Source organism: Coenobita brevimanus, chromosome 13 (assembly GCF_032717465.1).
Source record: "Coenobita brevimanus isolate Jiangsu-jjx chromosome 13, ASM3271746v2, whole genome shotgun sequence".
NCBI lineage: Eukaryota > Metazoa > Arthropoda > Malacostraca > Decapoda > Coenobitidae > Coenobita > Coenobita brevimanus.
In genome coordinates this window covers 47358696-47383228 of record NC_136966.1, presented here as the reverse complement: position 1 = coordinate 47383228, position 24533 = coordinate 47358696, and the positions used below count along the sequence as shown (strand labels likewise).

General features: G+C 42.7%; 1 non-coding gene across 1 annotated transcript; it reads right to left on the bottom strand.

The window, feature by feature from the left end:
• Positions 1–6000: 6000 nt before the first annotated feature.
• Positions 6001–6119, bottom strand: LOC145417114 (5S ribosomal RNA). The gene has a single exon (XR_013900419.1). It is a non-coding gene; the product is annotated as a 5S ribosomal RNA (ribosomal RNA).
• Positions 6120–24533: the final 18414 nt, after the last annotated feature.

Genomic DNA, 24533 nt, shown 5'->3' with positions numbered 1-24533 from the left:
TATTTATGTGACACATTTATAATTCATATGACGTCCCCAGGTCAGTCCATGTTGTATGTCGGAGATTACTTCCAAAACGTTGTAACTTGATTCCCATACATTCAAACCAGAAAATTATTTTTTTTTTACTTTTTATATTACCAACAGGCGACTTTTCTTTTCCAGTTCAGGAAGAAGGTGTATTAGTGAGAGGGGTTAAAATAATGGCCATTTCTAACCACCTGAGTTCAAAAAATCTCACCTAATTAGCATTTAGTATCTGTTAGTACCAATAATACAATATAAAATATAAAATACATTTCATTGTGATGTGGTTAACTTCTTCAATCCGATGTCGCATTCCGTATTTCATTCTCGCTCCCTCCAGATGATTTTATTCATTAAAGGAAGGAGTCTTTGAAGTAGGATGGACACAATGGACAGCACTGAGCACTTCAATGCAAAAAGTCTCCTCAGAGATTAAATGAAATCATCTGGTGGTGGCAAGGATACGGCAGTAAAATTCAGTACCTCACCAGATTTAAGGGATGGAAAAAGTGTGTGTGAAAACAAACGTGGAAGGCATGGAAGCCAGGAATGCCATATAACGCGTCTCAAGAATGTAATTAAATGGAACAACAGAGCCGTACATAATTCAACTCTTTGTCTCTCAGATTATATAACATCTGGCTGGGTAAGGTGTGAGGGTGTGATGGAAGGGGGAATACAGTTAACCTTGAGAGCCATCCAAGGTCCCAGGCAGTGTCGGATTTCCTCATGCTATTGCCACACAATTTTACTAAGTTGCCTCCCAAAGAAATACTGTAAAAAATAAGGCATCGACGATGAAAGCCAGGACACGCCTAAAGGTAACTTGAACACGACAATCACGGACCCTTCAATACGAGTTTATTCTTGGTGTTGCACGACGACTTACAGTTCAGCGGAACCAAATGCCACTAAAATGATTAATGAAGGATATTTCAGACCAAACCCTTTAGCTCGAAACGCATATCATAAAATGAATAAAACAGCTATGTATAACAATGCTAGAACAGTCATGACACACTCAGGGTTGACTGACTGAATAACTGATAATACAATATCTGATACTGGCAATATACCGTAAAAGGTCATTGCTGTCGTTTTCCAAGATTCAAACTGAACCAAAGCTAAAAATACAAGCTTCACACTAAATTTCACACATAAACGTCAAAGACACACAATAAAACCTTGCACAATACGAGTGTAGCTATAGCTGGAGAGAAACTGTGATTCTTCAACTGGTTAGTAAGTGGTTCCACACATCCAAGACGTCTCCTCATCGAGTACTGAGGAGTGAAAGGTAATAGAGAGAGAGAGAGAGAGAGAGAGAGAGAGAGAGAGAGAGAGAGAGAGAGAGAGAGAGAGAGAGATGGATATATATGTTTTTTTTGTGGAGGGGGGAGGCGGTGGCTCAATAGGTAGAGAGGTGGCCTGCAGTCCTACCGGACCCAGGTTCAAATAACTGTTGGGGCAGGAAACAGTTTAAGGATTTGAATTTCATTAAATCAGACTTTACTGATCAACCAGAAGACCACCGACATGTCGTAAAACTACCCCCGCTAATACCAATACACCAGTCCTGTATGAGACAGCCCTAGCATGTATTCAATATGGACGGTGGGTGTTAGCGCCGAAGCGGTGACATGTAGAGAGGTGTATGGTATGTAAGAGGACCACTGGGCCTTGAGAGCAGGCTGTGGAGCCTATGCTCAGAGTCGGACACATAAAAAAAAAAAAAAGCACGTTTGTCTGTCTGTCTGTGTGTCTGTCCTCTTTAGAAATCGCGGGGGAAGCATATGCTGTAGAACTCACTAAATATTCCTAATAGGTGGAACTTTTTATGACGAATGAAATCTGTACACTATAGTTGCGAAAGTGGCGCCCCTGATGGCCAAGACAAAAAATAAAAAAGAATATAAAGTCAACATGGTGGGATCATAGTAGCCAATTACTCTACACTTTTGCCTCCTACAACCATGACATTATTAACCACAATGGGTTGGATGCGTGGACGGATTGGTGGGCTGGGCAGGGTGGGTAAGGTAGGTGGGTTGGTTGAGTTGGGTTGAGTGGATGGATGGGTGTGGACGTGCAAGGTTGGTGGAGTGAGTAGAGTGGGAGGGTGGGTGCGGTGGGGCAGGGTGGGTCGGGTAGTTGGGCAGGGTTGGGAAGATGTGGTGAGGCAACATGGATGAGTGAGTGGACAGGATCGGTGGGTGGGTATGGGTAAATGATTGGGCGGCGTGAGTGAGTATGGGTAAGTGGTTGGGCGAGGTGTGTGTGTGTGTGTGTGTGTGTGTGTGTGTACAGGTTAGGTGGATGAGTAGGTGGGTGGGTGGGTAAGTAGGATGGGTAGAAAATGTTGGTGGATGGGTGAGTAACGGGAAAATAGGTCCATTGTAGGAATAGGTCCATGGGGAGTATATCTGTGGAAATGGGTCCAAGGAGGAACATAGGTTCATTAGGTAAAATGGGACCCCGAGGTCTTCCCTTATAGAGGAAGTAACCATCCAAGGTCCCAGGCAAAGTCGGCATGGACTATCATGGGGTTTTATTCATGCAACGCCGGGTATCCCGGTTATTCTTTCCTATAGCATTTCCTCGCGATTAGCAATATATTCTACCCTTACTCCGTTGCTACATCTCAGTCATTCAAGATTGAGAGAGTAAATTTTGGCCAAGCTAGTGTTAATAGAGTACACCTCATCTGCATATTTTTTCTTCTGTCTCACATGTGCTGGCTCTCAGCAAAATGACATCCTGTATCGGTGACGACGAGGGAGAAGGTTTTCCAAAAAATCCCAGACTAAAACATGGGGAGAGTTAGATTGTGCAAGAGTGAATTCCTATTGAGGGCTACGAGGTGATTAAGCGGAGACCGACAGACCTCACAATTTTCTCATTAATGTGGAATTAATTTTTTTCACAGGGCTCAGCGTCAGCACAGAAAAATGTACAGTACCCCTACCATCCCCAAAGAAAAGAAAAAACGAAAAAGAGTGGTTTCGCTCTCTCTGTCTGTCTGTCTGTCTGTCTGTCTCTCTCTCTCTCTGACTGGAAAGAATTCTTTCAGCTTAATCAAATCGTCTGGCATTAACACCGGGTGGCATAAAAAATGTTGGGGGCTTTGTGAGATGGCGTACGATACAGTACCTTCAAATGGTGCAAAGCCGACCACTTTTTAGTATATAATTTTAAAATATGACAAATAAAATACAATCTAATAATGAAGCTTTATTGGTTAGATTAGCAGGCATAACTGGGTACTCGAGAAATCTGTTGAGGGTAATGTTTTTTTGTTAGCAGTTTTTGTAATGTGTTTAAAGTGCACTAGAAAACGTTGTCTGAATTGCCCCTTGCAATTTTCATGGTGGAGCATTTCAGACCAAACAAACATTTCCTAAAAAAAAAAAAAGAAACATAGAAACACACAGCAGTAAACTTGAAACTTAAGAAAAACATATGCACTATATCACAACACTAAAGCAATCCCTCCTTAGAAAGTAATGGTACATATTATACTGAAGAATATGGCAATTATATTTTGTTTCATTTTGACTGCACATCAAGTTATTGCACTAGTTTATCACCAAAAACACTGTGAAATGCTATCTTTGCTTTGTACATTTCTGGTATTTTCAGCTTCATAACAATCTGATTCTCCCCAGTCAGCTCAGTATCAGGATTTGCAAGGAGTCGAGATGTAACTACATCATTAAACTTTGTTCGGAATACATCAACTCTCACCAGTACTGGATTGTCCATTTGTCATCCTTCTTGCTTTTTAGCTGACCTACATAATGGTGGGGAACCTAACTGCCACTGAATTTAACAAGAACATAATCATTTGGTGACAAACTCTTATCAGTAGCTTTCTTGGACTCGCCATCTTAGTTCTCGTTTGTGTCATCGTTACTTGTGGTCGTACCCTGTGCATCTTCATCATCCGTGTCCTCATTTATGTCCTCATCGTGTATTTCCATTTTATCTGTGTCATCATGCTTTGTCTCTTGTTCATCATCAGTATCTTTCTGGGAACGCTTGCTCTTTCCTCATCTTTTAACAGGGCTGTCTTGCGTTCCTGGTTCATCATGTCTGCCTGCAACTCGTGACTGAAACGTTGTTTTTGGAACTCCATGCTTCGCACTTGCCTCCCTTTGGCTCATTCCATCATTTATGTCCATAAGTGCACGTACACCATCATCCTCCGTATAACGTGTGACTGTATTCCGCTAGTAGTTGCGAACCATCCTCAAACATAATGAACAAACAACAGTTATCAGTATGTTTAAATAACTACAAAGTATGTCATCTTAGGCTAGAGTGTGCTAAATTTGTCAGTATCTCAACTTATGAAAAATTTTGTTTTGTGTAACTGAACTTTGGCGGTCAGAATTACACCATTTTACCAGTCAAAATTGCCTAACTTTGTTAAAACGTCTGTGAGCCTGATTCTAATTGCAAGACAATGTTGCAAAGTCTTGTAAACTTGCCTGCTGTACTGCTGAATTTATTGCAATGGGTTTGGTTTGGCTAGGCAGTTCAGCATAACACCTGCAGGTTTTAACATAGAGGATTCAGAAAAGCGTAAAAAATATGGAGGAAAGAAAATAATATATATACAGAAATATTTAAAATAAAGTACAACAAGTAAGCTTCATCATAATATTATACCATCATTTACCTGTAACATCCCAAAATTTCAGTGAGCTACCTTGAGGATTGGAGTAGCTATTAATAAATTTACATTTTTTCCCAACCGGTCGGCATTGCCCCTTGCGGTCAGCTTTGCCCCATTTAAGGGTAGATATTTCTATTTTTTTTCCATTTCTTTTCCTCTCATATATATATATTTTTTCTGAAGCGGCGCGTTTGAGTCAGCCGAGCAGACTCGTACCTTTTACAGCTCCTAATTTGAGCTAGGAGATTAGGTACGATTTAAAGGAGACACGTGGAAGAAGGGAATGAGAGGAAAGGTTGGGGAAAGGGGTAGGGAGGAGAAAGGTGAGGGAGAGAAAAGGGGGAGCGCATAAGAGGAGGAGGAGGAGGAGGAGGAGGAGGAGGAGGAGGGAGTGGAAGACGAAGAAGAAGAAGAAGAAGAAGAAGAAGAACAATGAATGAATGAATGGTAAGGTGGAAATGCGTTAAGACGGATGGCTGGTAAGACAGGACGAGGACAGTTATATGGAAGCACTGAAAGACTAACAAAGATGAGAAGGGAATGAGAGATAAGAAACGGATAAGAAATCTGTGGTGAAGGAAGATACTAGCGGGCAACAGACAAGGCGAAGAGAGATAGGAAGGGGTATGAAGAAGAAGAGTGGGGGAAAGATAGGGGTGGAGGAGAAAGGGAAAAAAAATGAGAACCAAGGTAAGAATAAAAACAAAATAAAATGAGTGACAAGAGGGTGCAGGAGAAAAGAAAATGTGGTTATGACAAGTGGAAATGGGAGACACGAATATAAAGGATAAACTAAGGTGAGGTAACAAGGGAATAGAGTAGGAATGTTGGAGAGAGAGAGAGAGAGAGAGAGAGAGAGAGAGAGAGAGAGAGAGAGAGAGAGAGAGAGAGAGAGAGAGAGAGAGAGAGAGAGTGAGACCTCTTTTTTCCCTTTCAGGACAGTACAGCAAGTAAAGAAAAAAATAAACTTACACTAAAAAAAAAAAAAAAAAGTTAAGTTCAGGGTCACTGGTGCGGTGGTGGTGGTAGGGACGAGGTCTCTCTCTCTCTCTCTTTCGCATCTTTGCTTTCCTTTTTTCCAGTGGTAGTACTTCTATCATTAAAAAAAACATGTCTGGCATTGGCATCAGAAGAAATCGGAAAAAAGCCCCGAGCCGTGGGTGGTGTTTTTCATTTCATTCATTGCCAGACGCCATGTATCCCAAACGGGGTGGCCAAGGGCTTAGAGTTAATTATTTTACAGGGAGGGGCACTAATCCTCCACCAACCCCACTTGACATGTAGGGAGAACGTTATGCCAACAGCATCTGGTGTTTCCAGGCGGTCACCCATCCAAGTACTAACCAGACCCAACGTTGCTTAACTTCGCTGATCGGACGGGAAGCGGTGTACTCAACGTGGTATGGCCGTTAAAGAACTATATTCATGATTATTCTTTTCTTTTTAACTTTGACGTGTCGCGATTGATCCAGCAATGGAGCAACGTACCTTTTACTGCTGCTATTTTAGCTGTGATATCAAATAAAGATTAAAGGAAGCAAGTGGAGGACAAGAAAGAGAGAGAGAGAGAGAGAGAGAGAGAGAGAGAGAGAGAGAGAGAGAGAGAGAGAGAGCAGGTGGGATGAGGAGGGGGGGTGAGAAGTGAGAGGAAAGGAGAGAGAATGGGAGGTGAAAGAAGAGAGAGAAGATGCGCGGGTAGATGAGGTGGAAAGTGTGGTGGAAGGAGACGAGAAAGGGAGGGAGAGAAAGTGGGAAGTTGGAGGAAGAGAGGGAGGGTTGGATGGAAGTGAAATGGTGGGAGGGAGAGTGAGAATATGGGAGGTAAGAAGGAGGAAGGGAAGGATAATGATGCTGGGGAAGTGATAGAGACGGTGGGGGGGAAATGAGAGAGAAGTGTGAAGAAGGGCGAAAGGGTGGGAGGGGAAATTGAGAGGACGGAAGGGAGAAAGGAGAGTGAGAAGAGATGGAGGATAAGTGACAAATGAGAAGGGCCTGAGTGAGGAAGGGTGGGAAGAGGTTAGGGGGAGAGAGAGAGTGAGAGGTAGAGAAGGAGGGTTCGAGGGTAGTAGGGAGGGGGACGGAGATGAACATGGAAAGAAAAGAATGAGGAGGAAGGTGAGAGGAAGAAGGAAGGGAGGGTGAGGGAAACGTCCGAAAAAACGCTGATGACCAAACAGTATTTACGACGAAGGGAAAACTGCAAGCCATTTTGTTTCCCACCGACAACTTTTCCTTCTTTTCCCTACCGCAAGTCCTTCATCCGCGATCTTGTATTTCTTTCGCCATCCTCTCATCCCCGAACTAATCTTACATCCACCATTTTTTTCTTATGTATCATTAGCGCCTACAATTCTTTTTTCCTACCGCTCATTAGCCACGAACTTTCTTTTCTTTCCTCCCCTTTATATCATCAGTCCGCCAGCTACAGACTTCATCACTTCCACTTCTCCCTCACCTACGATTTTTTCCCTTAATCTTATCATATATGAACTTTATTATTTCACCTTCTCCTTGTATACTTGTCACTTGTATACCTGTCGTCTTGTATACCTGTCATTTTGTATACCTGTCATCTTGTACACCTGCTATCTTGTATACCAGTTATCTTACATACTTGTCATCGTGTGCATTTGTCATCTTATACATCTGTCATCTTGTATACCAGCCATCTTGTATACCTGTCGTCTTGTATAGGTGTCATCTTGTACATCTGCCATCTTGAGTACCTGTCGTCTTGTATACTTGTCATTTTCTATATGTTACCTTGTATACCTGTCATCTTGTTTACCTGCTGTGTTGTATACTTGTCATCTTGTATACTTGTCATCTTGTATACCTGCCATCTCGTATACCTGCCATCTCGTATATCTGTCGTCTTGTATACCGTCTTGTATACCTGTCATCTTGTATACTTGTAGTCTTGTATACCTGTCATCTTGTATACCTGTCCTCTTGTACACCTGTCACCTTGTATACCTTTCATCCTTTATACCTATCGTTTTGTATACCTTTTATCATGCATACATATCATCATCTATACCTGTCGCTTTGTTAACATACCGCCATGTGTACTTTATTTCTTGTATACCTGGTACATATCGTCTTGTATACCTGAGCCTTTTACAGTTTTGCCATGTATACATATCGTGTCCTCGTGTATACCAGTTCTCATAAACTCGTATACCTATCCCTCTAAATAAATGCCATCCTATACACCTGTCGTCTTGTATACCTGTCGTCCTTAGTCCACGTCCCTTCACAACATACGTAAAAACTGAGGAAGGTAGACACAGAACGTAGAATAATCGAAGAGGTAAATCAATCAGACGTAAGAACTAGAAGACAAGATACGGCATCCTCGCCAGTGTTAACAATTCTAAATGACATGGAAGGTAGCTCTGTGTGTTGAATTCTCCTTCCTGTGAACAGTTCTTTGCTCTTCCATCACCCTATCCAAGCCACTCCGTTGATTTGAGGGAGACGGTGATGATGATGATGATGATGATGGTATTGATGATGATGGCAGTAGTGATCATGATCATAGTGATGACAATGATGGTGATGGCCGACAATGATGAAAGATAATGATGATAATGAGGACGCTAATAATAATAATGACGATGGATGACGATGTGAATGACGAAGATAAGGCCAACGACAACGAACGTGACAAAGAAGTTGGCCTCGTAACGTTCTGCCATATCACTTGAGGGCTATACAGGGAAATGTGCAATCTTAGTACTAATACTGCCTAGGGATGAGAGAGAGAGAGAGAGAGAGAGAGAGAGAGAGAGAGAGAGAGAGAGAGAGAGAGAGAGAGAGAGAGAGAGAATAAATGTGTGTGTGTGTGTGTGTGTGTGTGTGTGTGTGTGTGTGTGTGTGTGTGTGTGTGTGTGTGTGTGTGTGTGTGTGTGTGTGTCGCGCGGGCAGTTCATGGACATGTGTGTTGTATGCTTGTACTTCTTATTAACCAAGTCTGTCGCGTGTACATTATCATCATCATCATCATTATCATCATTCTACCCTCTTTTTCCACCCAAGACTAAGGTGACAAAAAAAAAAGAAGAGTAAAAGTGTTCGTAAAGTGTGAAAGAGACCCTGATAAGTGCAAAAAGCCTCTCAGATCGACCAGCCAGGGATCCTGTGTAAAGTGGAGAGCAAGTCGGCCTGTACAAACACCATTAAAGACTGGAAAATGTCCGGATAATTCTTCTGCTTTCTTTTCAGTCCCAGTGACAAGTGGCTGGGGTGATGTGGGGGAGGGGGAGGGGTGTGGGAAAGTGGGGGAGGGGAGGAGTGAGGGAAAGTGGAGGAGAAATAAAAGGGAAGGGAGGGAGAGACAGAATCAACTTAAAGGGTGAACGTATCTGAAGGTAGTAGTAGGAATGGAAAAGCTAGGGTGGTGCGAAGAAAAGGTGAGAGTAGATATGCGAACAAGTTAAATGAGGAAAGAGAAAATGTGGAGGGAGGGAAGAGAAGAGGTGAGGGAAGGAGGAGTAAGGGCGGAGAGAGAAGAGAAAATGTTGAGCAAGCAGGAAAGAAAATTTGACGAAGGAAAGATTAAAGGTGGGTGGAGGGAGGAGAAGAGAGAGGGGAAGGTGAAAAGTGGGATATGAAGGGGAAGATATGGGGGAGGAAGGAGAAAAGATTGAGGGGGAGGAGAAAGGTGGAATGAGGGGGAGAAGTGGTGGGGAGAAATTAATATATGAAAGAGCGTACACTAACTGAGAGACTAAGAAATGAAAAAGCACAAACCCATAGAACACAAAGTTATCTCATACGCATGGAATTAACGTTTTTACATGGCTAAGCCTTAGTAGAGAAACAAAACTAAACAAAAAAAAAGAAAAAAGGATAGATTCAGGGCCATTTAGGACGAATGGAAAACTGGAGGTACCTTTTTTCCACCAATAGTTTCTCCTACAACCACTTTTCATCCACTATCTTTTATTTTTCCACATCCCCTTCATCAACGAACTCCCCTATTCCATTCCCCGTCGCTTTATTTTTTAAGTATCTTCTACACCAACGATTCTTTAGACTTCCACTGCGCATTAAGCATGAACATTTTTTTTTAAATGCTCATGATCACCTTTTATTTCCCTTCTCATCTCTAACCATGATTTTTTCCTTCCACCATTTCTCCGCCTTCGATATTTTCTTCCACTACTTTTCACCCAAGAACTTTTCTTTTTCTGCTTATTCATCAAGGAACTACTTTTTCCCCCACTTCCTTGTACAGTACCTTGATCTTTGGCATTCCTCTTCCACCAACGGTTTTGTTCGCCCACATCATCTTCCACCATGAATAGATTTCTTTCAGTTTTCTTCAACTGCTGATGTGTATTTTTACCCTTCTTCACATATGATTTTCTTCTTTCTTTACTATCATCAAGTATACCTGTCTTGTATACTTGTCTCTTATATCCCTGTCCCCTTGTATACTTTCCATCTTGTCTACCAGTCTTGTTTCCTTGTCACCTTGTATGGTTGTCATCTTACATACGTGTCGTCTTATGTATATCACTCTACTTAAGATAATTTTTGTCTCGTTTTTACTCGTTATTATTATTATTATTATTATTATTATTATTACCATTTTTATTTTACCTCACTTCCAAGCACGATCTCTTCTGTTTTATCTGTCCTCCAAGCAAACTTTCTTTTTATTCCATCCGAGGAATTTTTACCCCTTGTTCCTCCTACCAACTGTTTTTTGCGCCACTTCCACTTACGAACTTATTTCCCCTCGCCTCCAAACATGACTTTTTCCAACTCTCCTCCAAACACGGCTTACTCACCTCTCCAACAAACACTGCATTTTCGTCCTCTCAATCTCACTCCTTCATCCACAAAAAAATTTTCCTTCTTTACCCACGTGCCCCCCACCCCCCACACCTTTTTCACCACACGAACCATGTCCTCTCCACGCTTAAGTTTTCTTTCTCCTAAACTTCTCTTCCGATTTTCTACTTCTCTTCCACCCGCAAAATCTTAATCTCAATAATTTTTTTCACTTACACTCCGGACACTCAAACGAACATTAGTATTTTCTGACACTCCACAAATTACGTTCTTCCCTTCAAGCTCCGTCCAGGACGTCATTTTTTAACCTCTCATCTGTCCACCGGCTCAGGTATTATTGGTTTATTTCTCATCATTCTTCACCTTCATTCTTGTTTAACCTTTCCTACGCCGAGGATTCGCCCTTTCTCTTGCTTCTCTTAGGATTTTTTTTTTTTCAACATCTCCTCCATCCAAGAGCTCCTTTTATTTTTTTTATTTCTGTTTTCTTTCAGAAATTTGTTTTTTAACCTTTATTCCAACCAGGAGCTATATTTTTCTCTTCCCCACCTCATTTTAAACCTTTCTTTCACCTATGATGTCATGTTTTTTTCACCTCCAGATCCACTCACGATTTGTTTTCACTTTGCATCTGCCAATTAACGCATCCTTTCTCTCTCTTCCTCACAAGTTTATTCCTTCACAGAGTTATTCCTTTTTAGCCTCTTCACCACCCTGGAAATTATTCATCTCCATTCTTTCATAATCTACTGTTTTTTAACCTCTTTATGTATGAAGTGTTTTTTTTTTTCTTTTCCAATAATTCTATTCTGCTTTAACATCTTCCTCAGCCATACACATTTTCTTGCTTTTTCTTCCCCCAAATTCCAATATTTTTATCTCCTCTCAACCCACAGATTAACTTTTTTTTTTTTTTTAAACCTCTCCTCCACCCAGGAGCCCTTTGACTCCCCTGTGTGGCCGAGAGTTTCCATTCCGCATTCTGAAAACACTGACGGGGTGGTTTTTGTTGCTCGCTGTTAATGAGAGGTACGGGGAGTAAAAATATAGGCTGGCCCATAATTCTGGGACCACAGGAACTTAAATGTTTGCTTTTGCGTCACGTAATACTGCATAGTTACGTTCAGTAATTCCCCTGTTAGCGGTTCCGAAATAATAGCGAGAGATTCCAGCCCCCTCCCTGTCTGTCTGAATATTATTAATTAATGTTTAAAGATCTCATCATTCTGTCGCAGTTACGTGATCTGTATTTCATTCATGATGCATCCAGACTATTTCAGTGAACTCCGGAGGGATGTCAAGAAAAGTAAATAAAGATAAGTTCAAATAGCCAGACTGTAGGAAGTTGGCTACCTGTCATCTTGTGTGCATGTCGCCTTGTATACCTGTTGTTTTATATACCTATTGTCTTGTATACCTTTCATCTTGTTTACCTGTCGTCTGGTATACAGTACCTATCTCTTCGTATACCTGTGGTCTCATATAACTTGTTTTTTATATCTGTCGTCTTGTATACCTATTTTTATATGCCTATCATCAAGTATACCTGTCTTGTATACCTGTCTCTTATATACCTGTCCCCTTGTATACTTGCCATCTTGTCTACCAGTCTTGTTTCCTTGTCACCTTGTATGGTTGTCATCTTACATACGTGTCGTCTTATGTATATATCGTCCTGTATACCCGTCGTCTTGTAAACATGTCGTCTTGCATGTATATTGTTTTGTATACCCTCATTATTGTATACCTTGCATTCCTTCATTATTGTATACCAGTTCTCAAGTATACCTGAAGCTCTGCATAAATAGCTTTCATCATATCTATCTGTCGTTTTGTATACTTGTCGTCGAATACTTGTCCCCTCACAACATGGGTAAAAGTGGGAAAGAAGGTATAAACAGAACTAACAATATTAGAAGAGATAAATCACCCACACGTAAGAACTATTAAACAACATACAGCACCGTCGCCAGCGTTAATAATTCAAATGGACATGGAAGGTAGCTCTGTGTGTCGATAATTCTCTTACCTATGACCAGTTATATGCTTTAGCTGTGTCCCAGTTCAAGTAAATCCATTTATCACAGGGAATCAGTGGTGGTGATGGTTGTGGTGGCGGTGGTTATGGTGATGTTGATAATGATAGAAATCTAGCAGTGATGACGATGATGGTAGTGATGTTCGATAATGATGCAAGATGATGTTGGTGAAGATGATAACACCGGTGATAATAATGACGATGGATGATGATGCGAAAGACGACAATAACGACAACGATAACAAACGCAATAAGTATGTCGACCTAGAGACCTCCTACCTTACCCCTTGAGGGCAGTACCGAGAATGCTTAAGTTTAGTAGTACTGCCTCGAGGGGAGAGAGAGAGAGAGAGAGAGAGAGAGAGAGAGAGAGAGAGAGAGAGAGAGAGAGAGAGAGAGAGAGAGAGAGAGAGAGAGAGAGAGAGAGAGAGAGAGAGAGAGAGAGATGTGAAAGACATGGGAATGGGAATAAGGCGAAGTAGAAGACATGCGATTAAACAAAATTAGAAGAGAAGAGAACAGAAGAAAATATGAGAGAAGAAGCAGGACGAAGAGATGCTAGCAGGAAGAGACGTAGGGAAGGGGAGAGGTAGAAGGAAGGGGAGAAGAAGAGAGACAGAGTAGTGGAGAGGAAGTAGGACAGGAGACTGAGGAGGGAGTGGGGGTAGCAGAGTGGAAGTTGAGGTGATGCAGGAGACCAGGGGGCTGGAGTGTTGGGAGAGAGGTAGGTGGGGAAGGACATTGGGAGACGTGGGATATGAGAGTTACGGTGGCGCAGCAGAAGAGTATTGCGGGGGGTGGGATAAGAAAGCGGGAGTAGATGAAGTATGATAGTGGGGAGAGTGGGATATGAGACTAGGGAAAGATAAAATGTGATGGAGACAGGAAACGAAGTGGAGATAACTGAGCGCGGGGTGGAGTAATAAGAAAGAGAGGAAAGTCAATAAGGAAAGAGGGGACGGAAAAGAAAAGTTAGGGGCAAGAAAGTAGGTTAAGTAGAGTGGAAGAGTCTTGAGCTGTCGGCAGAAGGAAGGAAGAGTGGTGAAAGAGCAATGGGGGGAGGGGGAATTGGAGAAGAGGAAGTGCGGCAGGAAAATGGGTGAAGAAGTGTAGCAGAAGAGCAGGGGGAAGGGTAAAAAATGAAATGATGGTAGGATGGGGGATGGGGAGAGTGGTGGGAGAGGCAAATATTGAGGAAATTGCTGGGAAGGAGGTAGGACTGTGGAAAAAAGGTGAAAAGTGGGGGGGGGGGGAGCAAAAGGGCGGGACACGAGTGAGCGTGGGAGTTGGGAGAACTTATATAGTTACACAGATACTCAGCCACACAGAGTTTGGGGTCTCAGTGGGGCGCTGCTCCCGTCTTAATATTAGCAGATAGTCTGGGTCTTTTTACAGAAATAAAAGGTGAAATTAACTGAAGGGGCAGACAGAGAGAAAATGCGAAAGTAGGGAAGAGAAAAGGTAGGGGAAGGAAGAGAAATGCTGGAGGACGGATAAGAAAAGGTGGGGTGGGAGGAAGAGAAGGTGAAGGAGAAAGGAGAAAAGGTGGGGAAGAAGAGGTCGGGGAGGATTAGAAAAGGCTGAGGATGAAGAAGAATAGGCAGGATATGGAGATAAGGATGGGTTAGGGAGGAAAAAGAAAAGGTGGACTGAGGGAGGAGAAAAGGTGGTTTATGAAGTAGCAAAGGTGAGGAAGGAAGGAGAAAAAGGTGGGTGGGTGAGTGGGTAGAGGGAGGAGCAGAGGAGGATGGAGGAAGGAGAAAAGATGGGAAGGAAGGAGTATTAGTGGGTGAGTTAGGGAGGGTGGGAGGGAATAGAGAAGGTGGGTTTGGTAGGAGAAAAGGAGGGGGGTGGGGAAGAAAAGAGTGGGTTGGAGTGTGAGTCAGCCAGGTGAGGGAGAGGTTCAGGGTTAGTTACCTGGCCTGCTTCAGCCAACTCTCTTAACTCCCCGCCCAAATTCACGAGGTAAATATTGTCGCAGGAAAAGATACTAGGTGCTGACTCTTCTCTGTTAGCTGAGGGTACCAATTAAGTCCAACTTCTTGACAAATACACATTGCCTGAGACGTGTGGTTGCAACTGTTGTCTCGAATTCAGATTATTGGGGATCAGAAGCTATGTGATTTACTTTTATCTCTCTTCTTGATGCTAACGTCACGAAAAATTACACTAGGCAGCCTACAACACTACACATTTGACAATGCTTTGTAATATCAGCATTAAAGAAAGGCCTTTTTATTCATTTATTTGTCTCTGTAACTTAGCATCCTCATGCCTGAAACCTAACACAACTCATCCTCAATAAAATTTTTCACTCATACACTACTAAGGTGTTGATTAGCTTAAAACAAATTGTTCTGGTTTTAGGCATCACTCCCACAATGAGTTATGTCTCACATTACTATACATGTTATACATGGATATGCTTATTCATATTTAATGGACATGTATGCTATGTGTTGGGATGAATAACCAAATGCCTCCTCACTGTTGAGTGTAGTGCGGGAGAGAAAGAGAGGCCAGACATGATGGGGCAAGCGCTTTTAAACGTAAACAGGGAAAGTAAAGGAGGGGTGAGGGAAGGGAATAAAATCTGTATATATCTCAGTCTTGGGGAAATATATATGTGTTAATAATACATATACAATCAATACTGCCTTATTGAGATGTATGATGTGCATGGTGGAGTTGTAACTCACACCTACTCGTGTACATATCTCCATATGTCTAGAAGATAATGGCATCACTTAAATTGCTGACCCGTTCTGGTTCCCAGGGCTGGGCAGCAAGACAGTCAAATAACTTCTAGCTCCCGCCAGGAGTAGATTCTCTATTCCGTTCACTCTCTTGTCACAGCTATATCTTTCTGTGGCATAATAATGAGAGAGAAACACACCTACTCCTATTTTTCTGATTCACCTGACACACTATCTGCTCCTGATCACGGGCTCATCATCATCACCGTCTCGGGGGCTAACTGTGGAATTCAGCAAAGCCTACGCCGGAACAAAATGGAATAAGCCGTCATTTCGGCTTCAATTGTGGGTTTTTGAAGTCGGTAAACAATTGTTTATATTCATACATACATGAATATATTGTGGGTACGCCTTTTTCTTTATTTGTGTGTGTGTGTGTGTGTGTGTGTGTGTGTGTGTGTGTGTGTGTGTGTGTGTGTGTGTGTGTGTGCAGGGACCACAGAACAGTGTTCATGTAGTTGTTATCTGTCAAAAATATATCAAATTTAATCGGTAAATGCACGTAATGAATACAGTGAGGTTAAACAAAATCATCAATGATCTCATTTGCCGGGTGACACAGCTTTAAATAAACCTAAGGCTCCGGCGTTAATGTGTGGCGTCTGAATACAGTATTTACCTGATAAAAAGTTAATATATCACATCCGAGTTCACCATCCAAATTGCAAAGACTTAATTACTGCAGCGCCATCCCTAAGCTGAATAAAAGTATCTGGTGGTGGTCGGGATAATTATGTAATGACTCTGGTACTAAATAATAGAAGACAAAATGGTTGACTATGAAAGGGAACAAGTACAAGAAAACTGAGAATGGGAGAACATAAGCAGACATGGGTTTTTAGGAATAAGGTTGAGAAGAGAAGACGAGAAGAATGATTGAGAATGGGAGAGGAAAGGAAAGAAGGATGGCTGAGAATGAGACGGAAAATGGAAAGGTATTTGAGTGAGAATGAGACGAAGGAAAGAAAAAAAAAAAAGAAACGGCCAACTATGAGTAGATCAGGATGAAAAGCAAAAGAATTGTGGTTGAGAGTGGTTTGGAAAGAAAGACAAATAACTCAGGATAAAAAGGGCAAATTGAGACAGACCGCTGAGAATGAAATGTGGGGATACTAAAAGGCAGATGGGTGAGAATGTGAGGGAAAACAGAAAACGAAGATGACAGAAAATGAAAAAGGAAAAATATAGATGCCTGTGAAAGGTGTGGGGAAAAAAGTATGATGACTGAGAATATAAGGGAAAGCGGGGCGTCGGGCGACTTGAGAATGGACTAGGAATAAACAAAAAGACAAATGGTTGAGAGTTAAAGAGGAAACGCACACAGGTGATTGAGAACTGACTGGGAGGAAAGGGAGAAATACATAATTGTCAATGAGTGATGGAAACAAGAAGCCAGCGGATGAGAAAAAGATGAGAAAAAAGAGCCAAGTGATGATACAGAAAAGGAGGAAATGAATAGAGATAACGAGAGAAGAGGAAAAAAGGAAGGAAGGAAGGATGGAAGAAGAGAAAGACTAAATATAACAAGAATAAAGGAGAGACTATTACTGAGAAACAGAAAGTATGATTGAGAAATTGAAGATGGAAAGACAAAACTAAATCTTGCAGGTGGAACAGATGAGGACAGGATGAAAAGATGAGGATGGAGAGAGACTGAGGACAGGAAAGGAAGAAATGATGAAAGGGAGATTGGTGGCGCGAGAGAAAGAGCGGGGAACAAGAGGAATGGGGGAGCTCTGGCGATAGTTCTCCTGCTTTTGTGTTTTACTGTTACATTTACAGGATCCTACTCATTACATACAGTGGGAAAGTCAGTTATGATGATGATGATGATGATGATTATGATGATGATGAAAATGTTGATGGCAATGATCAGGGCGATGATGGTGGAGATGACTATGGCTGTGGCGATAACGATGACAACGGCAGTGACGATGGCGATGATGATGGCGATGGCGATGATGGTGATGATGATGGCTATGATGATGACGATGATGATGATGATGATGATGATGATGATGATGACGAATGAAGATTATAATTACGCTTGCTATAACGACGATGATAACGACGTCACTTGACCCTTCCAAAGAAAGCTCAAAGGAAGAAACACAAAATAAAAATGTGTTCATATTGAGGTTCCACGAGACAATGTGTTGAATAAAGTGGAGATCACATGCAATGTGAAAACAGAAGTTACAAAGATGACCCGCGAGCGTACGAGTTACAGAGAGAGAGAGAGAGAGAGAGAGAGAGAGAGAGAGAGAGAGAGAGATGTGCGGGGAGGGGGGGGGGTTACAAAGCTCATAAAAGGTTAAGGACTGGCAGGCAGACTGACAGACAAGATCTGGAGAGTGCAATTTCTCTTAACTCTATTTTCACAGTTCGTTTAATTCTCTGATGGTGACTAGGGGGCCCGATCAAAGAGGAATCCAGACATTTAAGTGATCACCCTCCCACATTCAATGTGACAAAATACGGCCTTTGGGAGAGACGATAACAGATTGGCAATTAAGAGAGGGAGTGAGAGGAAGCAGCATTCGGAGAACTAGATGGGGGGTCTGAATTACTGGTCTGGGGATGGAAAAGATCAGTGACTCCTTAACTCTGTCAACCAAAAGATACTTTTCGCTTTAAATTTTCCTTTACGAAATAGAGTGAGAAACCCAGTCCCAGAGCAGACTAGGCTGTGTATATGAAAAACTGGGAGTACCAGTTAACTCTGGCGTGAGAGAGTTGAGAAAGTCAAAGAAGTGAATATGTGTAGCTTGAAAGGGAGGGGAAGCACCCAGAGTAGTAGCGTAAGAAGAGAGAGAGATGCAACACTGCGGCGTTAAGAAAGAGACTAAATGAAGTCAATAAAGGGAGGGGAGTCGAGATGTAAAACCTTAAACTTTATTTTGTGCAGAAGTGTTAAAGTATACCCATTTCCATATTCACCAGTTTGAGTGCTTACAATCTGTCAGTTACGATCTACTTCTTAAGCGATCATCTCTAATTTGGCTAGTATGTTTGGCGTGTTGCTGTTGTTGTTTTTGGCATCCCAGTCTTTCTGGTCGAGCGGATCAACCGCAGGCAAGCAATCGCCCTTGCAGGTCCGTCCAGTGTAGTGAACTAAAGTTCCCTTGCGGCAGACGGCGCCTCACTACAGAGAGCCGCATGGATTAATGGGGAGGTTTGTTCCAGAAAGGACGCCCAATTCGCGTCTCCACCCAGACAGCTGGGGCATCATTGTAGGCCTCACATTACTTCGTTATATGGTTACCACCCAGCGTCGTAAACTGGTTACAGGGAACCAGTTGGCTTGTCAATTGATGTGGTCACTTGAAGTGGAAAGAAGAGTAATAAAAAGTGAGAAGAAGGCTAGGAAAAAATATGAAGATAGAGGAGTAAACGCAGAAATTGAAAAAAAGACGTGAAAGAAAATGTAGGCAGCACTACATCATGTGAATGGATGATGAGGCGGTGGCTCAATCGGTAGAGAGGTGGCCTGCAGTCCTAACGGACCCAGGTTCAAATCCCGGCTGGGACAGGGAACAGTTTAAGGATCTGAATTTCATTAAATCAGGCTTTATTCATCTACAAGAAGACCCGCCGACATGTCGTAAAAATACCCCCTCTAATACCAATACACCAGTCCTGTATGAGACAGCCCTAGCATGTATTCAGTATGGCCGTGGGTGTTAGCGCCGAAGTGGTGACATGTAGAGGTGTATGGTACGTGGGAGGACTGCTGGGCCTTGGTAGCAGGCTGTGAGGCCTATGCCCAGAGTTGGACAAAAAAAAAAAAAAAAAATACCACCGGCTACCGTCCTACGGAACTCCAGCAACTTTTGGAGGATTCCTGAAGATCCGTGAAACAGTCTGGAGTCATTCGAATATACAAAAAAAGTAAGACTTCTGGGTGGCAGGGGGAAGGAGAGAGATTTTTATTTTCTGCAGTGGAATATCGAAGGCTGATAATGAGATGGTCGAGAAACAACGAGAACGTCTGAGTGGGAAGGGGAACGAGAGAGAATTTTTTTTCCCTACAATGAACTGTCAGAAGGTAATGCTGGTGATGACAATGAGAGTGTCGGAAAACAAGGAGCACAAAGAGATACTCGACTTCAAACAAAGAGGACCTGATAACAACTGCACATCGTCATGTCCCACTTTCCCATCTCAGGTTGCGTCTCAGTCAAAGTTTGCTCATATTATTGGCCACCTTAGCAGCAGCAGATGAACAGAGCACCAGCGACCCGGTTATCAAGCCAGACAACTATGGAGTCTTGTGCTTCTGCGAGATGACACGAATGGGGGAGGAGGTACGGGAAACGGAACGTAGTGAATGATGTCTGGGATGGATGGCGCGGCAGGGGTGGAGAGCTGAATCTGCAGGTATGAGAAAGATTAGGAAATAGCAAAGAATCATTGCCTTAATGACCCTCGTGTAGCTGATCGGCATAAACTCTAAGCCTCGTTTTCGTTGCTTCTTCTTCATCTTCTTCACGAAGAGTTGAGGAAGTGTGGCGAGGTTAAGGATGTCTCTGATGGATGGAAGGGTGAACTGATGGAAGGACGGTGGGGCAGTGCTTTGCAGTCTCGAGTGTGTGTGATTACCAGTCATTAAGCGAGACGGCCATGGAGAGCTGTTCCCTTGTGGTGTGACAGAAGTGGAGATGAGGAAAGTGGAGCGGAGGCAAAGAGGACTGGGATGTGTGGGTGAATAGATGGAAGGGTACCGTAGATGGAAGAAGTGATGGATACGCGAATGGAGGTAGATGACTTAATGGATGGATGGATGGATGGATGGATGGATGAATGGATGGGTGGATAGATGGACCGATAGATAAATGGGTGGATGGATGGGTAAGTGGGTGGATGAATATCTGTGTTGGTGTTTTTCAGAATAAAGTGTCTTTCAAGCTGCTGCTGGAGACAACCATGGAGACGTGTGAACTTAAGGCGTGACACGAATGGGTGTAGGGGTGATAGGAGTAAAGAGAAGTGGAGAATGGATAGATGGATGGATGGATGGGTGGAGGCATAAGCTGGTGTTGTGCAGTATCAAGTAAGTGTAAATTTCCACTTACATAACGGGACAATAACTAAGTTCTGTGCCTTTATGGTGTGACACAAGGAGAGGAGGGGATTTAAAGCAATGAATGAATGAATGAATAAAAGAATGGATGATAGGATGGATGGATGGATGGATAGTCGTAATAGTGCTCTGCAGTTTGAAGTGCGTGGTCCCCAGTTACTATGCGAGACAGCAAAGCAGTGGCAAGAATAAACTTTAATGCCATATCTGTGACGAGGACAAAATACCATTACTCTTTCCTACCCCTGCCAATACATTATCAGCCATGATGAAAGAAATAATAGACCCCTCACTTCAAAAAGGGAAAAAAAAAATTACCATGATGATATCTTTTACAGGCTTCTGCTACCTCCAGACAATGTTATCCTTTTCAGGAAAGATATCTCGAACGAGGAGTCAAGAAGGAATCTCACCTGTTTGAAAAGTCTCTCCTAAGCTGATTAAAAAAATAGTCTACATGAAAGAAGGATATAATATAGGAGTCCACAAGATTATTAACTTGATGTGAGAATAAATAGAACCCTTCCCAATAACCAGCTGTATCAAGGACATATTCACGTTTAACTTTTAAATTTGGGTGAAAAAAGTCACATTTTTCAAACGTTTACCATCAACAGTTGATTTACTAATAAAATTATAGATGCTGATATATATATATATATGTAAACCTCCTGCCAGTACCATTACACTCGTAATGAGAGCCTCTATCATCTATTCAGTAGGGATTTGCAGTGGGTATTAATTTTGAAGTGATGGTATGTGAAGGTGTCTGGCATGTAGGATGAGGGCTGCGCCTCAGGGAAGGGACTGTCAAGCCTATTGTAAACGTCGGACACACCAGTAAGGAATACTAAGGAAAATCATATTCATCTTAAAGCCCCTTCCCAGTAGTTTCCCAGTTTCCTACATTATCTCTTCTTTACTGTCTTTTTTCTCTCCTCCTCTATTGCCCTGCCCCTCCTTTCACACTCCTTGTTTATCTCTGCTTACTTCCCTTCTTTCTAGTTACCTACATTTTCTCTGCCTCTTCCTTCCTTACGCATTCTTCTCTTATCTTCCTCCCCTCCCAGTCACTATCTACCCCTGCGTTGCTTTACATATTGTTCTTACTCTTTCTCAGTATCTCTGCCCTTCGTCTCTCCCCCCCCCCTCGCTCTCGCTCTCTCTCTCTCTCTCTCTCTCTCTCTCTCTCTCTCTCTCTCTCTCTTCTTAACGCCTCATATTTTTCTTTCTTTATCTTTGCCTTTTGTCATTCTCTTTCATTATCTCAAGCTGTTATCTCACTTCCTTTCGCTTATTCTGCTCCATTATTCTTCCCTATGGCCCTCTTTATCCCGTTATCTGTCTCTCCTTCCCCTCCTTCCATTAACACTTTTCTCTTTTATCATCTACATATTTTTATTCATACATTTGCCATCTCCTGCATCTCCTTGACTCTTTCGCCCTCACACTTTCCTCTTTTTCGCTCATGCATAACTCTCTCTCTCTCTCTCTCTCTCTCTCTCTCATCTTCACGAGTATCTGAAATTCGTACTGTAACTGTCCCTGTATTTTCAGTACAAAATACATTTGCAGGACATGTAATCAATTTGTTTTTGCCTATGATGTATGGCTAAATATGTATGTGGACGCGGATGTTTATACTGTCATTTTGTGTGTGTGTGTGTGTGTGTGTGTGTGTGTGTGTGTGTGTGTGTGTGTGTGTAGGATTTTATAAATTTGACAGACACCGGGAATTTGGGAAACTAGAACTTCATTAATTATATCTCGTATACTCCAAGACTGATAAAGGGGAACACAAAAAACATAAATGCGAATGCAGTGAGTCATGGACAGTGACCCTAAGCTGTCTTTTTCTCTGATATTATATTACCTAAAACTGCTAGATGAAAGGACACAAGGTAGACTGGTGACGAGGTGAAAAAATTAAGTGCGAGAGTATGTGATATGAGCTTGTGTGTCGCGGGAGGAAGCACCTGGAGGAGCTTTTGTCCAGGCCACACTTCACAGGATGCGGCGGTAGGCAGTGGATAGACAGACACAAGGCAGACGGACAGATAGACGGAAAGACGGATAGAGACAGACAGAAAGGTAGATAGACAGATAGATAGACAGATAGATTGATAGACAGATAAATAGGCAGACAGGCAGGCAGACAGTGATGGACTGATAGACACAGATAGGCATAAATAGAGACATAGATAGACAGATAGATACATATAAATAGAAAGACAGATAGATAGGTAGGTAGGTAGGATAAGAGACATACAGACACAAAGACATCGATTAGATACAGTGAGTTTCGTGGAGCGACCCTATTTACAGCCTGGGGGTGTGGGTGAGTCGACAGGAAGGGGTGGGCGGGGGAGCACTTGAAATGACAAATATTGAGAGCGTCAACATTTGCCTGAGCTGCTGGCTTGAGTGTCGGCGAGGCAGGAGGAGGCACACGCTGGGGAGAAAGAGGGGAGTGGGGAGAGAAAATGGGGATGGAAGGAGGAGAAAGAGAGGACGGTGGTGTAGAGATGAGGAAGTGGAGAAAAAGAGATGGTGCTGGAAAAAACATAGTATGGAGAGACAAGAGGATGGAGAGAGACGAAGAGAACCAACTAAAATGAGAGAGAGAGAGAGAGAGAGAGAGAGAGAGAGAGAGAGAGAGAGAGAGAGAGAGAGAGAGAGAGAGAGAGAGAGAGAGAAAGGAAATAGAGGGGAAGGGAAGTGAACTGTGGAGAAGAGGGAAACAAAATGTGAAAGGCAAGGGAGTGGATGAAATGAGAGATGGGATGTGCAGCAGGGAGAATATAAATGCGGATGGCAGAGGGAGAGGAGAGAAGAGGTATTGAAATGTGGAGAAGAAAAAAAGCAAGAACGAAGGCAAATGGAATGGAAGGAATGGAAGGATCCGTGTGGAAAAGAGAGAGTGGATGACAATGGAAGTGGGAGAAAGAAGGGTGGAGTGTGGTGAAGAGAGAGTGAGACTGGGAGAGAAAAGAGCGACTGAATATAGATTGCTAGAGAGGGTGAAATTGAAAACTGAATTAGGTACGAGAGGGAGACGGATGGAGGAAGGGAAGGAGAAGGTGGATGGAGAGGGGGAGGGAGAGGGAGGTGAAAAAGGGGAAGTGTGAGGGTTAAAATGGGAAAGGAGAATATAGAGATCGTGTGCAAGAGAGAAAGACAAAAGATGATTGGTAGGATGCAGGAAGGGAGAGAATTCTCTTTGAGATGAACAAGGAGAGTAAAGGAGAAAGACGAAAGGAGAGAGCAAGCGAGAAGACAGGAAGAGAAAACAGAGGAGGGAGACAGGTGGTGGGAGGAGTAGGGAGAGGAAAGGAGGCAGACGAACGGGGATGGGAAGTGAGAGGAAGGGAGAAATAGGGAGGGAAAATGAATGCGGAAGGAATAGAGTGAGGAAAGAGGAAAAAATGGAGGGGAATGAGAAAACCGGAGGAATAAGGAAGCGAAAGGAAAAAGAAGGGGAAGGGAAAAAATGGGAGGAAAAGGAAGAAGAGAGAAATGATGGAGGCAGATTGAATAAGAAGGGAGAGAGACGAAAGAGGAGAAAGACAGGCTGGCAGGAAGTCGTAGCCAGGGTTTCACACCAAACAAAAAGCTGGTATTTAATGTTTAGGTGATAATTCTAAGCTTTCTTTGACTACACGTGGAACAAGCTGTGATGATACTGTTACCCGTGCGGTCTTGATAAACTCCCAGCTGCTAACGACAGATCTTCGTTCCGTGTGAAACCTTAGCTATCACTTCCTAACCCTCTGGGATGCGTATATACCTTGAGGGTCGCTACAGACCGCTGTATCTCTCTGCTCATGGAACAAGAGGATACACTTTCGTCCTTGATAACAGTGTTCGAAATGGAGTACTGGGAGAGGGGGGGTTAGGCGAGAATGGTGGTGGTACTTGAAGCAGTGAGATAGCACGTATTGTATATATCATACAGTTATATACACTCGTAATTAGTTTTAAAAATGCTATAAGGACAAGAAGCAGACCTGGCCTTGTCAGTCTCTGTAATCATCGTACTGTCCCATCACATTCCTTAATCACACAACCACATGTCATAGTGAAGAAAATTGTGCCTGACGTGGCTGGTAGTCTTTAATCTTATCATGATCTCGTTTTCGCTGGCAT